The sequence below is a fragment of the Panthera pardus genome, unplaced genomic scaffold (genome assembly GCF_024362965.1).
Source record: "Panthera pardus isolate Hobbes unplaced genomic scaffold, ASM2436296v1 HiC_scaffold_21, whole genome shotgun sequence".
Classification (NCBI taxonomy): domain Eukaryota; kingdom Metazoa; phylum Chordata; class Mammalia; order Carnivora; family Felidae; genus Panthera; species Panthera pardus.
Genome location: NW_026526777.1, coordinates 39138698 through 39152597, shown reverse-complemented (window position 1 = coordinate 39152597; position 13900 = coordinate 39138698). Strand labels below are relative to the sequence as shown.

General features: G+C 45.2%; 2 long non-coding RNA genes across 6 annotated transcripts; both read left to right on the top strand.

Moving 5' to 3' along the window:
• Window positions 1-830: 830 nt before the first annotated feature.
• Window positions 831-7422, top strand: LOC109254560 (uncharacterized). Of its 5 annotated transcripts, XR_002074883.2 has the most exons (5): window positions 831-1001; window positions 1450-1529; window positions 1815-2000; window positions 3303-3394; window positions 7206-7422. It is a non-coding gene; the product is annotated as an uncharacterized LOC109254560 (long non-coding RNA). The 5 variants fall into 5 exon arrangements; XR_002074884.2 differs by lacking the exon at window positions 1815-2000 and having other exon boundaries at window positions 3310-3394; XR_002074881.2 differs by lacking the exon at window positions 1815-2000.
• A 3057-nt stretch (window positions 7423-10479) lies between these two features.
• Window positions 10480-13432, top strand: LOC109250615 (uncharacterized). Its single transcript, XR_002073107.2, has 2 exons — window positions 10480-10916; window positions 13162-13432. It is a non-coding gene; the product is annotated as an uncharacterized LOC109250615 (long non-coding RNA).
• Window positions 13433-13900: the final 468 nt, after the last annotated feature.

Here is a 13900-nt window from a genome sequence, read left to right as displayed (position 1 = left end):
TGGCCCCAGAGGACAAGGAAGTAATGAATAAGCCATCTGCAAGGTCACTCTGGAGGGCAGCTGGGCATGTGTCCTAAAGCTGACTTCCCACACCTGGTTGATGACAAGATTCAACTGAGGATTGAAAAAATACAGATTTTTGGTCTCGCCTAGACCTACAGAATCAGTCTCCAAGAGTGGTGCCTAGGAATCTACATTATTTCATAAGCACCCTGGACAATTCTGATGACCAGTCAGGTTTGGTCATTTCTGCTTGAGGGAACCTGAAACCTGAACTTGCTTCACCACGTGGTGAAGCAATTTAAAGTTCTACTTGGGATCACCCTGACTTAACTGATTTCAGTCATGACGTCACAACTTGCTAGCTATCCCCTTTGAGTAAGTCACCCCACCTCTCTGAGCCTGCGCCGGCGTTTGTAACATCCACAAAGGACAGCAGTCGTGTGGGTAAAACATTTAGCGAGATCCCAGGCAAAAAGCAGCGAGCCCTCAATAACCAGAAGCTGTTAGCATTTCAGCATCCTTTCTATGCTAAAGAAGAGAGAGGAGTAGCCAAGTGTCAGAGGCCTCACATCTACGGAGTGGGAGGCTGGCTGCTTCCCTCTCCAGCCCTGGTCAGTTCAGGCTGAATAACTGGGTGCTGGGAAAGGAAGTGAGGACTTCCATTTTATCCCACGTTGCCCAGTGTCTAAGGGGCGAGGTAAAGGGCTGCAATGTTTGTGTTCTTAGAACTCACTGGCCTCTATTCCTACGTCCTTCATTGTGTGGCTGGCAAGACCTAGAACCTAGAATCTCTTTGGGTTCCAGTATTCTCTTTGCGAAATGGGGATGATAACATCCAAAGTCCCGCCAGCCTCACTGAGAGCCTGGGAAGATCAAAACACACTGAATCACAGTCTACCCCGTTCGAGCTGGTAGTTAGCGCATGTTTGTGACGATCAGGTGCCACGCTAAGCGGCTTACGTGCACTATCTCGTCTGACCATCATAAGGGCATTAGAGGTAAGTTTTATCTTATACCCACTTTGCAGTTAGAAAAGGAAGGCTTGATGAAGACTAGTGACGCTAAGTCTCACAGCTGGTAGAAGGTGGAGTGAGCAACCAAACTCAGGCCGGTAGGACTTCCAAGTATAAAGTCATATCCGTGACAGTGTCTCATGTCACCACAGTCTGTCACTGACATCTCAATCTTCTCCTCGGCCAAAAGGGCTAAATGACCTTTCTCTCTGAGTGTCTGGGTGTCCTATTTGGAGCCCAGTTTTTGACTCTGAGGCCTGAGTTTTACAACTATCCCCATGCTTTCCCCCAAACCAAACGTGGTAGATAGGGGAGAGCTGGCTACATCCGACTGCACTTTTAAGAATCTATTCATCATAAAAATCAAACTTGCTGAATTTAGCTCTGTACTTATATTAAAAAATAAAACCATCCGGCTGTTTTGATTTGCTAGGGTGCTTTACCATGGACGGACCTCTATTTGGGAAAACTTGGCATCTAAAAGCCCATAGTGACAAAATCGATATATTAAGGGTGAATATTCACACGTTGTAAAAGGATTCGTTTCAATGTTCATTTCAACTGCTCTTTCCTAAATTGGTTTCTTTTTCTCTTACTAAGTATTTGGCAGAGTGACTGGGGTGGGGAGAGGGAGGCAGAAAAAGTTCACATGGTACAGAAAGAGCAACCCGGAAAGTCTCTAAATGAGTCACTGGAAACACAGGATCACGTTTACCCAAAGAAATGATTATCTACAACTTGTCAGGAACACGACAGTTGCACAAAGTACACGTGAAGCTTCTTGATGTTTAATCGAAGGTTACAACTAAGACTCAAAGGGCTGGATTTATGCCTAGTAAGTGAAAAACGACACAAGATGTGAGTCAGTCGACATCCCTCTCGTGCTGAATGCTACCTTCTGAGTCCCAGTCTGGCTCTCCTGGTCCAGAGATCTGTTTCACAGGAACCTGAAAACCTGCCAAATCCATCACCGGTGATGAGCAGGTGAGCTGAGGAGCCCCTGATTTATGTCAAAGCATCCTAGGGGCAGAGCTGCCTTGCAAAGGACTGTCAGAACTGATCAATGAATAAACGAAGTCACTGACCAGGGGGACAGCTCACTCTCTTCGTTTTTAGGGATTTTGTAATGAGAGAAATCACTAAGATTCATTTCGGGGCACGATGATATTAGCATACCCCCCCTCCCTTTTTTTTTAATACTTTTCTTGGGGCTAGGGAGGAGAGAAAAGGGAAGGATGGAAGTCAAGGGATTTTTACCAAGGGAAAATCTATTCACCCAACTGGGGCGGGGGGGTGAGTTTGAGATGCTGCTCAGGGACTTTTTGAAGTTGTGAGGCCCTGATCTGCATGGGAAAAGACCAGACGTGTTGCACAGATACTCATTTGTCAACTTCCTCTGTGACTGGGCTCAAAATGGCTGTGTAAATAACTCAGCCGGGGAGGATGGCAGAGCAAAGCTCTGGCAGTTATTGTGCTATGAAATATGCATTAATTGCATTAAACATTCAGTCTGAAACTCAGCAGTGAGGCCCCTTTTGTCAGTTTTTATGGTGCACAGACAGAGACACCAGGATGTGGATGGCAATGGCCTTCTGTGTAGACCCCGATGCTGCAACAGCCCAAGCTTCTGCTCAGATGCTCCAGGAGAGGCGGGCGGCACCCCGCTCAGCAGCACGGTGCACACGAGGCCAGGGTCACCCGCTCTCACTCCCCAGGAGCCCCCCACCTCTGCTCTGCTCCCTAGACGCCACCCGCCCTGTCTTGAATTCCAGCCAGTGAGTCATCTCCTACATGTCCGCCAGTGACAGAAGGGTTGGATGTGGAGGTGGAGGGCTCCGTGGCGTCTGTCCCCATGAGGGGTAAAGCGACTTCCCTCAAACAAGGGAAGGCAGTTCTCGTTTGCAGTTGATTACGACATTTGAAAATTCGAGGTGTGCTTTATCAGGGGGAGACATCATGTCAGGGCAAAAGAGCCGGAAGTGTAACAGATGCTTTTGAAGAGAGATATTGGAGAGAGAGAGAGAGAGAGAGAGAGAGATTTAATGTGTGCTAGAGGAGTCAAGCCTTCGGATGTAAAGTGCCTTTGGTCTTACCACTTGCACAAAATGAAGCACAAGAATCTCACTGGGGCATTCAAGGCCCTCTTCAGTTAGGCCCAACGGAACCTCCCTGACCTTGCTGTCTACGGTTTCCCTACGCTGAAGCCACTCTCTAACCAAAGTAGATGACGTGTCTCTTAACTTGGCTTTTCTATCTTCCTGCCTTTGATTACACTATTCTGCCAAGCAACCAGTCAATCACGGTTTGCCGAGGACTGATAGGATTTTAACACCGAAAGGCCCAAGTCCCCGGAACCCCTTCAGTGCTAAGCACACCAGGTCAGTTGGTTCCCCCCTGCTGTTCCCTCTGCCTGGAATCAGTGGCCTTCCACTCTGCATTTTCGCTCAGATAAATCCTTCCAAGTCATGTCAAATACCATCTCCTCCATAACCCATTCCATACTTTTCCACATCGACTTCTCTCCCGCCACAGACCTCTAACAAACCTACCTCATTAACGCCTGTCGCTCTGTCAGAGCATTCAGTCCCCAACGTTTACAGAGAACCTTGTCCTTTTCCGCCTGCCCACTCGCCACATCCTCTTCAGGTGCCTGCCCACAAGGAGCGCCCGGTCTGTGGAGGCCGCAGAGAGGTCAGCACTCATAACATGGTGGAATAAACCTTTAACAAGTGGATGTGCAAATTCCATGGTCTAAGGATGAAAGAGTCGTCAAGACTGTCAAAGATCAGAGATTCAGGACTAGGGAAATTGCTAAAAGGAAATACAAAGTTCTGAAAATTCTGCAGACTCCCTTCCAGAACAGTTAATTCCTGGGAGATCTAAGGTCTTTGTTAATTTTTTCCCTTCACCAGAATTCTTGGTGCAGTGAGTGGGGATTCTTTTGCATTTATACATCTAATCTTTATGGGGGGGGGGGGGATAGAATCTCCTAATTCTATGTTTAAAGAAAAAATAACATGTTTTTAAAAAAAGTTTTTTAAGTGTTTATTTTTGAGAGAGAGAGAGACAGAGACACAGAGAGCAAGGAGGGTAGGGGCAGAGAAAGAGGGAGACACAGAATCCAAAGCAGGCTCCAGGCCCTATGCATAGAGCCTGACATGGGGCTGGAACTCATGAATGGTGTAATCATGAGCCGAAGTCAGACGCTTAACCAACTGAGCCACCCGGGAACTCAACATATTTTTCTTAAGTGCAATAAAATCAATGGTCATTTTGTTATACACACACACACACACACACACACACACACACACAATGTGTGTGTGTGTGTGTTTGTGTTTATCCTATGTCATCATCCAAGGATAACCACCATTCACGTTTTGACGTATAATCTTCTAGACTTTGTATAGAAGTGAAGATAGAGATTTTAAAGCAGAATGAGATTTTACTACACATACTGTTTTCCACCCCAGTTTTAACAACAAAATACCTCTCCACATATTTGTGTATGAGCATGTGTGTGAATGTATACACACATCTGCCACATCATTGCTAATAGTCGTATATATTGTATTGGGTAGATGTGCCTTCATTTATTTAAACAATCCTGTAATAGGATCTAGTAAGATCATTTTTTATTTTTACCATTATAAATAATACTGTAATAAACCTCCTTAAAAATGCACATTTTCATAATTATCCAATATGATCAGACAGATAAAACCCTCCCAGTGGAATTACTGGGACAAAGGATGGGCATAATTTAAGGCATTTGACGCATATTGCCGTTTACCCATCTAACTTACATTTCGTAAAAATCTGTTTTTCTGTACATTTTTGCCAGCCAACATATATTTTGTCCAGCTACAGTAGCTAGAGATCCCAAAGAGCATTTTTTCTCAGCGAATGCCAACTTCCGTGATCGCTACCACACAAAGTAAAGGAGAAATCAATCCAGGGGTGGCGTAAGTGAAGGAAAACCCCAAACAAGCCTACTCGCAAGGCAAAGTAGTTAAGCTGTCTTCTTAAGCTCACTCCATCAGAGTTATTGCCACTTATTCATAAGGGCATCCAGCAACAGCTGTTCACCTGGCCAAGCAACCTCTCCAAAGAAAGATCCCCATATGTTGCAGGGAGATGCACGTGAGCTGGTTCTTAGAGAGAAAATGACCTTGTTTCCTGGTTCTGTGTGATGATGCTTCAATCAGAGAGAAGGGGGCGGGGGGGGGGGCCGGGGAAGAGCCCAAATTCAAGGCTTGTGGAGGAGAAACTTGTCATCTTCATTATTTTATTGGGTTCAAAGGGCTCGCCCATGCTTTGTTTCATCTGGAGGTGGACAAACAAAGCAGGTCTGTTAGTGACACTTTTATCACTGGGCTTGCCCAGAGCCCACAGGCAGCAAGTGGCAGAACCAGGCCTGGAACCCAGGGCTTCTCGAACAATCTTGTCACTGTAAATCTCAAAAAAAAAAAAAAAAAAAAAAAAAAGTTCCGTGACGTTACAACAGAGAGAAAACAGGAGTAGAATTCTGACATTTTTGCAAATATTTATATACGTAATCACAATATGTTTGTGCTACTTTTAATTTCTTTTTTAAATGTCAAAGGTGGTGCGGGACCTCTGCTGCAAGGGACAGGTGGGTATGGAAGTTGTATAATTGTGGTTGTCTAAGGGCTATGGGGAAATGATTGGCCATGTACTTAGCCCCACCTTGTGTTGCTAGAAAAGTCTCAGTTTGGTCATCTGAAAAATGGGGATCTACCTCCCAGGGTTTCTGTGAACATGAAAATGCCTCAGAGCCAGTAAGTACCCAATGACACTCTATCCTGTGCTTTTTATTCTTTGAAGCAATTTCATCCCCTCTCCTGGACTCTAAGCTCTTTAAGAGCAGGAATAACGTCTTGTGGCTCCACTGCTGAGACCAGGGTCCTGGATGACATTCCTCCTACACACCCACAGGCGTATGCAGACTACATGCTATCTTCTGAAATTGTACTGGAACATTATTTTATGTTATACACAATGTTTAATGGACATTAAGTAACATTTCATAGTAATATATAGAAGTTTTTAAATACATGAGTTCATAATATGGATATTTTTTCTTTAACTTTTTTTTCCCATTTAACACTACAATTTGGACATCTTTTTATGTAGGTGCATGTAAATCTTCCTTATTCTTTGTATTGGCTACATAATATTTCATCGAAATATTGGACTAAAATATCCAATGGACTAAAATATCATAAGTTTATTTTAACTTTTTTTTGGTAGATTGTTGGATATTTCAAATTTGTCACTTTCACAAGTATTGTCATGAAACATTCCATATATATGCCATTGTCTACATATGTAAGTGCTTCTTGGAGTCAAACCTGGAAGTCAAAATTTAGGGTCAGAATTCTTGTATCTTTCACATTTTCATCAATATTGTCAAACTGACCTTCACAAGGCTGCTCTGAAATATTCTCCTATGCATCTGAATATTCCTGTTTCCCTGGGTTTATAGACCAGCCCTGGGTTTTATAATCTTGGACAATTGGGAGAAAAATTCTATCTGTTGTCATTTTAATTTCTTTTTTAAATAGTGAAGCTGAACATTTTACTGGCAATTTGTACACTCTTTTGTTTAATTGTCTGCTCCTGCTTGTCAATTTTTCTATTGATTTTTTTCCTTATTGATTTATTTGAATGCTTTGTGTACTAAGGATATTAACTCTTTTATCTGCAAGTTTTAGGTACTTTTGTTATATTTTTAAATTATTTTTAATTTTGACATAGGGATTGTCTCTTTACTCTCTCTGGCTTGGTATTATGCTATAATTGTCTTATTTTGTCCTGACCTAATTAATGCATTCTCCATTTGTAAAATGATAGGACTTGAGCAAGGTAATTTTTAAAGATGTTCTATAGAGTCAGGATTTTACATGATCTAGAACTGCATTGATTCAGACAAATATATGGCAGCCAGTGTAAATTTCAGAAAACACTGTATTGAAAAGATGTATCTTAATAAAACATTTAGTCCTTCCATATGTAAAATGTAACCATAATGTTGGCCAGAAAATATTGCACAGGAGGGGCCTTCAATGGATATTTTTAATTTAAAAAATAAAATTAATTCATTCAAAATTCAACATATTTGATGAACTCCAAACTAACGATTTAATCATGACTTGCTTTCCGCAGTTCCACGAGGGGGCATCCCAGGAGTCCACGTTTTATGCTGAGCGGCTGTGTCCTCTAAAGCTCCAAATGATTGGACCCGAATGGACACCTGACCCAGAAGCAGCCAATCCATTGGCTGGACAGCAACGAACGACCTATGTGACTTATTTATTTATTTTTAATTTATTTTTAAGAGAGAGACACCCCCTCCCCCGCCACAAGTGGGGGACGAGTGGGGGGGGGGTTGGGGGACGAGTGGGGGGGGGGTGGGGGACAGAGGATCTGAAACAGGTTCTGTGGGACAGCCCCAGAGCCCGATGTGGGGCTTGAACTCACTAACCCACTAGCTATGAGACAATGACCTCAGCCAAAGGCAGACCCTTAACCAACTGAGCCACCCAGGTGTTCTCATGTGATTTATTTTTTAAAAAAAGAATAAAGAAAAACAGTGGGGCCAGTCAGATTTCTATTTCGGCAAATTAATTTTGGGAAACTGAAAGAATAAACCAGTTTGCAGTAGAAGGTGCAACCCCAAGAGTCGTCAGACAGAACTATGCTCTTCCGTATGTATGTTGACCCCTTTAAACTCCGAAAAGGGCCAGCTTCGTGGACAGGCAGCCAGTGGTCAAACAGGGCCCCATGCTTGGATTTAGTGCTGAATTTTATTTTTTTGAGTTTGGGTTTTGTTGGTGAAGTGGATGGGACAATGGAACATGGACCAGGCGCTCGGCTTCCCGAGGCTGCGTCCCAGCCCTGAGTTCTCAGACCTGCTCCCCCTCGTCCGTCCCACCTTCTCCTTCCTTCCTCCTCCCTACACTGCCCAGCAGGGAGCCGAGTCTGGGCCGGGGAGGGCTGGACCCCTGTGCCCTGTGGCATCTGGAAATGGGGTGCGGTGACAGCTGTCCTTGCCCCAGGCTGGCACACCATGGTTCATTTGGTGTGATTCATTTGGTGATTCAGTGGAGCAATCTCTCAGCCTCCCCCAACCCAGGTACTTGGTGCATCATCACCCGCAGAGATTGGGTGTTGGGGATGGCCGTCTGCCTTGGGTTGGGGCAGTGGACTTGTGGGAAGGGATGATGCCTGGCTCAACTCCTCCACTCCTCCCTTAGGCATGGTGCTCATCTGGTGGATGGCAAGGAAGGGGAACCCAGCCGTGGGTGCCAAGTTTCAGGCTTGGGCTCCTAGACACCAAGAGAGTCTGCGCTGCCCTGCCAGTGTCTCCGTGCCTGGGGAAGGTGGTGTTAAATAGCAAATATAAAACACCAAGGAAGTGGAGACAGAAAGAGACAGAGAAGAGAGACAAAGGGCCGCTGAAGAAAGAAGTGTTACATTTTAGTTTGCATTTTTTCCTCCGTTTTAAACAAGGGACCCTTCATTTATTTTGCAACGGACCTACCAAATTATGAATAGGTCCTGACTCTAAGTCAGCTGCAGAAGCCATTAGTGAGGAAGAGAGAACAAAATGGATGTAGAGAGAGGAGCTGACACATAGAGAACAAGAGCTACCTCTGGAATGTGATGAGGCTTCACTTCCAGTCTAGACACTTGTAATCAACCCTCTTCTCCTGAGGTAACAGAGAAGAGCTCTGTGTCTTGCAAGTAAATAAAACTGATTAAAAGATGAAGGCAAAGACCCCCTGCAAGGTTCTAGAGAGTCCCAGCCCTTGTCTCAAGGAGAACGAAATGAGATATAATAACACAATAAATAATAATAGTAAGGACAATAACATATCACATTTAATCCCCACAACAACCCGACTACCCCATGAGGGAGGAACTATACGTTCACAGATGGGGGAACAGAGATGTAGACAGTCCAGAAGGCAGAGCCGGGACCTGACTTGCTGCCTAGGAGAAATTTTTCTCAGAGTGGTAGAAAACACCAAAATATCAGTGAGAGGGGAGCAGGCTGCTTCCAGCTGGGGAAATCAGGGGATGCTTTTTTCAGAGGCTGTGCCCAACATTTAGCATATACTTGGTAAAGGTTTGCTAAAAGAACCGAATGAATGAATGAATGAACTTGGATTGGATTTAAGAGGAAAGCTTTGGGGATGGGGGACAAAAACAGGTGGGCAGATCATTAGCAAAGGTCTAGAACAGAAAATGGCAAAGTGAGCTTGCACATGAGCAAGCAGGCCAGCTTGGCCGGAGTTTAGGGCACTTAAAGGGAGCAAGAAGGATGTTTGGACCAGTAGAGTCTCCAGGCCGAGAAGTGTGTGCTGTATTTGGTAGGTAATCTTGAACCACTGAACATTTATAAGCAGAAGAGATATGATCAAAGTCATGCCGTAGGAAAGTTAATTAGTTGATAGTGAGTAGAATGAATCAGAGGAAACAGAAACAGAGAGCAAGGAGATATCAATAACGTGTGAGAATAGACCAGGCAGGAGGTAAGGAAGGCTCCAAGAAGATGGAGGGAAAGGATCTGATAAGATACTCGTCACAGGAACAGACAGGAGTTGTCATGTAGTTGTCATGTAGGTGTGTGAGCAGGGGTGATCAAAAAAGGTGGTTCTCAGGGTGCCTGAGTGGCTCAGTCGGTTAGGCGTCTGACTTCAGCTCAGGTCATGATCTCACAGTCTGTGAGTTCGAGCCCCGTGTCGGGCTCTGTGATGATAGGTCAGAGCCCGGAGCCTGCTTCAGATTCTGTGTCTTTCTCTGTCTCTGCCCCTCCCCTGCTCATGTTCTGTCTCTCTCTGTCTCGAAAATAAATAAAAACATTAAAAAAAATTTTTTTAAAAAAAAGGTGGTTCTTGGGGGTGTAGCCTGTGTGCCTGGGAAAAAGGAAGCCAAACCAGTAATCCCAAAGTCAGACGGTGGATCTTTTTCTTACGTTGACAAGGAGGGAAGGGAAGGAAAGGTCCTGAAAACACCTGGTTCTTCCTGCGTCTAACTTCACCCTGGGGATGGATATGGTAAGTGCTTTCTTCAAAATTTCAGTCCAGTTCCAATCACATGAACATGAATTCGGTGGGATCTATATTTCAGGGTTTTATGAATATAGATAGTTAGAATCTTAACATGAAAACAGAGGTATGGCACTAATTCCAGCTCCACGAATTTAGAATTTGTGACTCTTCTAACTGGCTAGGCAAAACTTCACCTTCATTTAAGCCAATTCATGCTTCATAAACCAGGACACATGGCACGTTTAAATATTTCAGGGGGGCATCTACCACATTTGAGAGAGTCAAACGTTTTCACGTTATTCTCCCACATCCTGACGAGCATCGTTCACGTAAAATGGCGGAGGCGATGTTCTTTATAAATCCCTCTTGTCGTTTCATTAAAGAGGATCCTTTGGCTCCTCAACAAGACCCGGTCTGGGTGCTTGAGCTATCATCTGCCCTCATAAGAAGTAAAAGTGCATTTCTTAAACTCCTCCTCCACTTCAGGCTCCTTCCTGATTCAGGCTGACCTTTACCATACATCACTGCAAAGAAATCCCCGAGGGGTTGGTTATCACGGTGAGCTGCTAGTCATCTGAAAGGCGAGGTCACTGCCTCTTTGTAAGGTCTGCTCACACTGTGAAAAGGGCCATTGGAGGCATGACAAGGAGGCTCGCCCAGGCCGTTCCACTCCGCCGACTTCCAGATCTGGGCCCAGGCGATTGCTTTTCATTTCCCAGTACCTGAGATCCTGCCATCACATCGGCCTCCTTGACACTGGCCCCGGGTTTCCAGACTAGGACATGGCTCCAGCTCACCCAGTTCACGCGCCAGTAATTGGGTCAGTCCTGTAGTTATCGACTTATTTGTAATTTCAAAAAGGCTGCATGTCGGGGAAGGGAGTTCCCATTTGCCAGGGTAAAGAGAGGGGGGTGGCCTCAGCTCTGGGATCTGGAAGCGGGGACAAGATTAACCAGTCGTCGGAGCGACTTCAGCCATACCTTAAAGCATTTCCCTTCAGATGAAAATGTTCCAGACTAGAAGAGGCTCCCAGAGAAGGCTGGGAAAACAGCCCTCAAGGTTCAAACTGACAGAATGGAGCCTCGCTGCTCAGAATTGGTTTCTAAAGGCAGAATGACCTCTGAAATCTTGCCGCAGGACTTACAGGCTGCTAATTGGCACAATGGGTAAATATGCCGCATGACCGTAATCGATGAGAACGATTTCTCCAGACCCTGGATGAAGCCGGTGGTGTTAGCGCAGCGCCCTACTGTGCACGCTTTCGGGGAGGGGGAGGCCGGCCTGCACGGTTACCCCCTGATTTCTCCGGGCCACAGAAGGCAGTGTGAACAAAGGGAGGCATAAACCACAATCAGAGGACATGATTCTTCATTCCTTCTCTTTTACTAAAGTCACGATGCCAGCCTTCTAAGCGTTTGTGTTATTTGTATAGGCAACAGGCTTCCTAAGCGGCTTAAAAATGAACCGCTGAGGGTCACCTGGGTGGCTCAGTCAGTTAAGCTACCGACTTGATTTTGGCTCAGGTCTGATCTCCCGGTTGATGGGATCCAGCCTCCGGTCTGGCTTCCTGCTGACAGCAGGGGTCTGCTTGGGATTCTTTTTCTTTCTCTCTCTGCCCCTCCCCCATGCATGCTCTGTCTCTCTCAAAATAAATAAATAAATACACATCTAAAAAGAAATGAGCCACTTACAATCTTCTTTGCGGGTTGGCTTTGCCCACAGTAGGTACTCAATAAATGTGTGATTAATTAAATTGAGTCAGTGAGCAATGACTGCTTTTGTTTTGTTTTGTTTTGTTTCCAAATGGGTCTCCTTTTTCTAAATGGAAATCCTGGGGCTGCCCTCGTAGGTGAAGATCACTTTCTTCCCTTCCGCATTCCAGACATGTGCCCAGAGGCCTTGGGCGGGTGAGGCAGAGGAGGGTCTAAAATGAGCTCACTGACATCAAAATCCCCTAAGGCTTCAGAACCTGGCACTTGACATTTTTCACATTCTCTAGAGATACTGGCTTCCGTTTAAACTTCATTCCCTTTCCCGTTTCTTCTCCCTGTCCCCCCCCCCAACGAAATGAATTATCTTTGCCTGTCCCTTATACAGTCAACCATTTCAAAACAAACTCGCCTCCTGGACAGAGGGTAGCTTTAGGGACCCTTGTAACCAGGCTGAGGCACCCGGAGCTAATATTAAACCAGTGACCTCGGATCTCCCCGAGAGCACATGGGGGCCACCACACCTGAGAAGCTTGTTCTTTGACCCAAGACACACACCTGCTGTAGGAATAAAGTGGATTTCCCATGTGAAATTGTCCCTGACGCCCCAACTTGAATTGACCCCTTTGCAACCTGACCTTAAAGAAATCAGTTAAATGCTTAATTGGTGGACGTATCAGGTGTAAACAAGGGATGGGGGAGATAGTTTCCCTGAAGTCAGATAAACTACTTCCCCTTTCCCTATCGTTTTCTTTTTTAAAACTCGATAGACTCCAAGGTATCCGAAGGTATTTATTTCTGAGAGATGTTGTGGACGATACGCCTTTACAGGCATTTATGTGCCTCTGGCATGGTCACAGGTAATAACCGTCTCGAGAATAAATGTTGAGAAAGCTGCATTGTAACAGACAGAAACTTGAACATTTGTGTCAGTGAGAAGTTAACCCCCCACCCCCCAAAGGAAGCAAGATTCTTAAATCAGTAACGTGATCTGTTTCTGTTTGAATTTAAAGATTGTAGCAACTTTCCTTCCGACCACTAGTAATATAATAATTGTACCCGATTATAACTCATTTCTTTCTGAGAGAATATTCTTTGGTACCTCGTAGTCATAGAAGACAGTCTGAGAAGCAGAAATGACTAATTGGTTTTTTGAATCTGTATTTTGTATTGTTGGAATGAGGTCTAAAGGAAGGATTCTCAGACAGCATAAGGCACCTCGCCCCTAGCAAAGCTTGGAGGAGGACGAAAATGTTATGTTTCCCCACATCCCACTCCCACCCAGTCCTACTTGTCTATAAGAATATCATCTGGATGAACGACTGTTACTAATGCAACTTTGTTCTCGCTGCGTAGGGCCAGCAACAACATACAGAACCAAAGTCAAGGTGAAATGTGAACACAAGCAACGAGAAGAGCTGGGTGGAAAGAGACAGGGAATGGAGACATCCTAGCAGGTATCTCCCCCAGTTTCCTTGGTCAAACACCACCATTCCCTTTTATTGCTGAGTTAATCGCCTTTGACTTCTTCACAGTCCCTCCATTTATGCAATCCAGAATAACGTTTGATTTCTTTTATTGCTCCAGATCCTGGTGCCAAAGGCATTAAAATTTTATCTTCCTCTGCCCTCGGATTCCTCCTCTCAAGTCTACTGCCTGTGGCCGTGGAGGGTCTGTTTGACCTCTGAATTTCTTGTCCCTAGTCTCGTTGCCTTCTTTGTCACTACACTGAATTGGATAATCAAATTACCCATCTCTCCTGGTGGACCGCTTAGAGTTTTATTGTCCTTCCTGACCGCCTTTGTTCCTGCCTCAGGCACTTCCGTGCTCTTCAGCTCCCGCCGGGGCTTCCCTCACTCTGTGTGGGGGACTGGGGGTCCCCTAGACGAGTATGCCCAGCTCAGCCCCTATACCTTTTCCCTGTGGGTCGAACACTCACCCCTACTCTAGTCCCCAGGTTCAGCGACACAGTCATCACTCACCAGCCTCATCCAGGAATGGATTCCCCAAGCTTTTGCAGAAATTACCACATATAATGTGATGGAAGGGGCTCCTCGAATATCTACCCCCCAGATAACCCTTACCGCCAGCACCT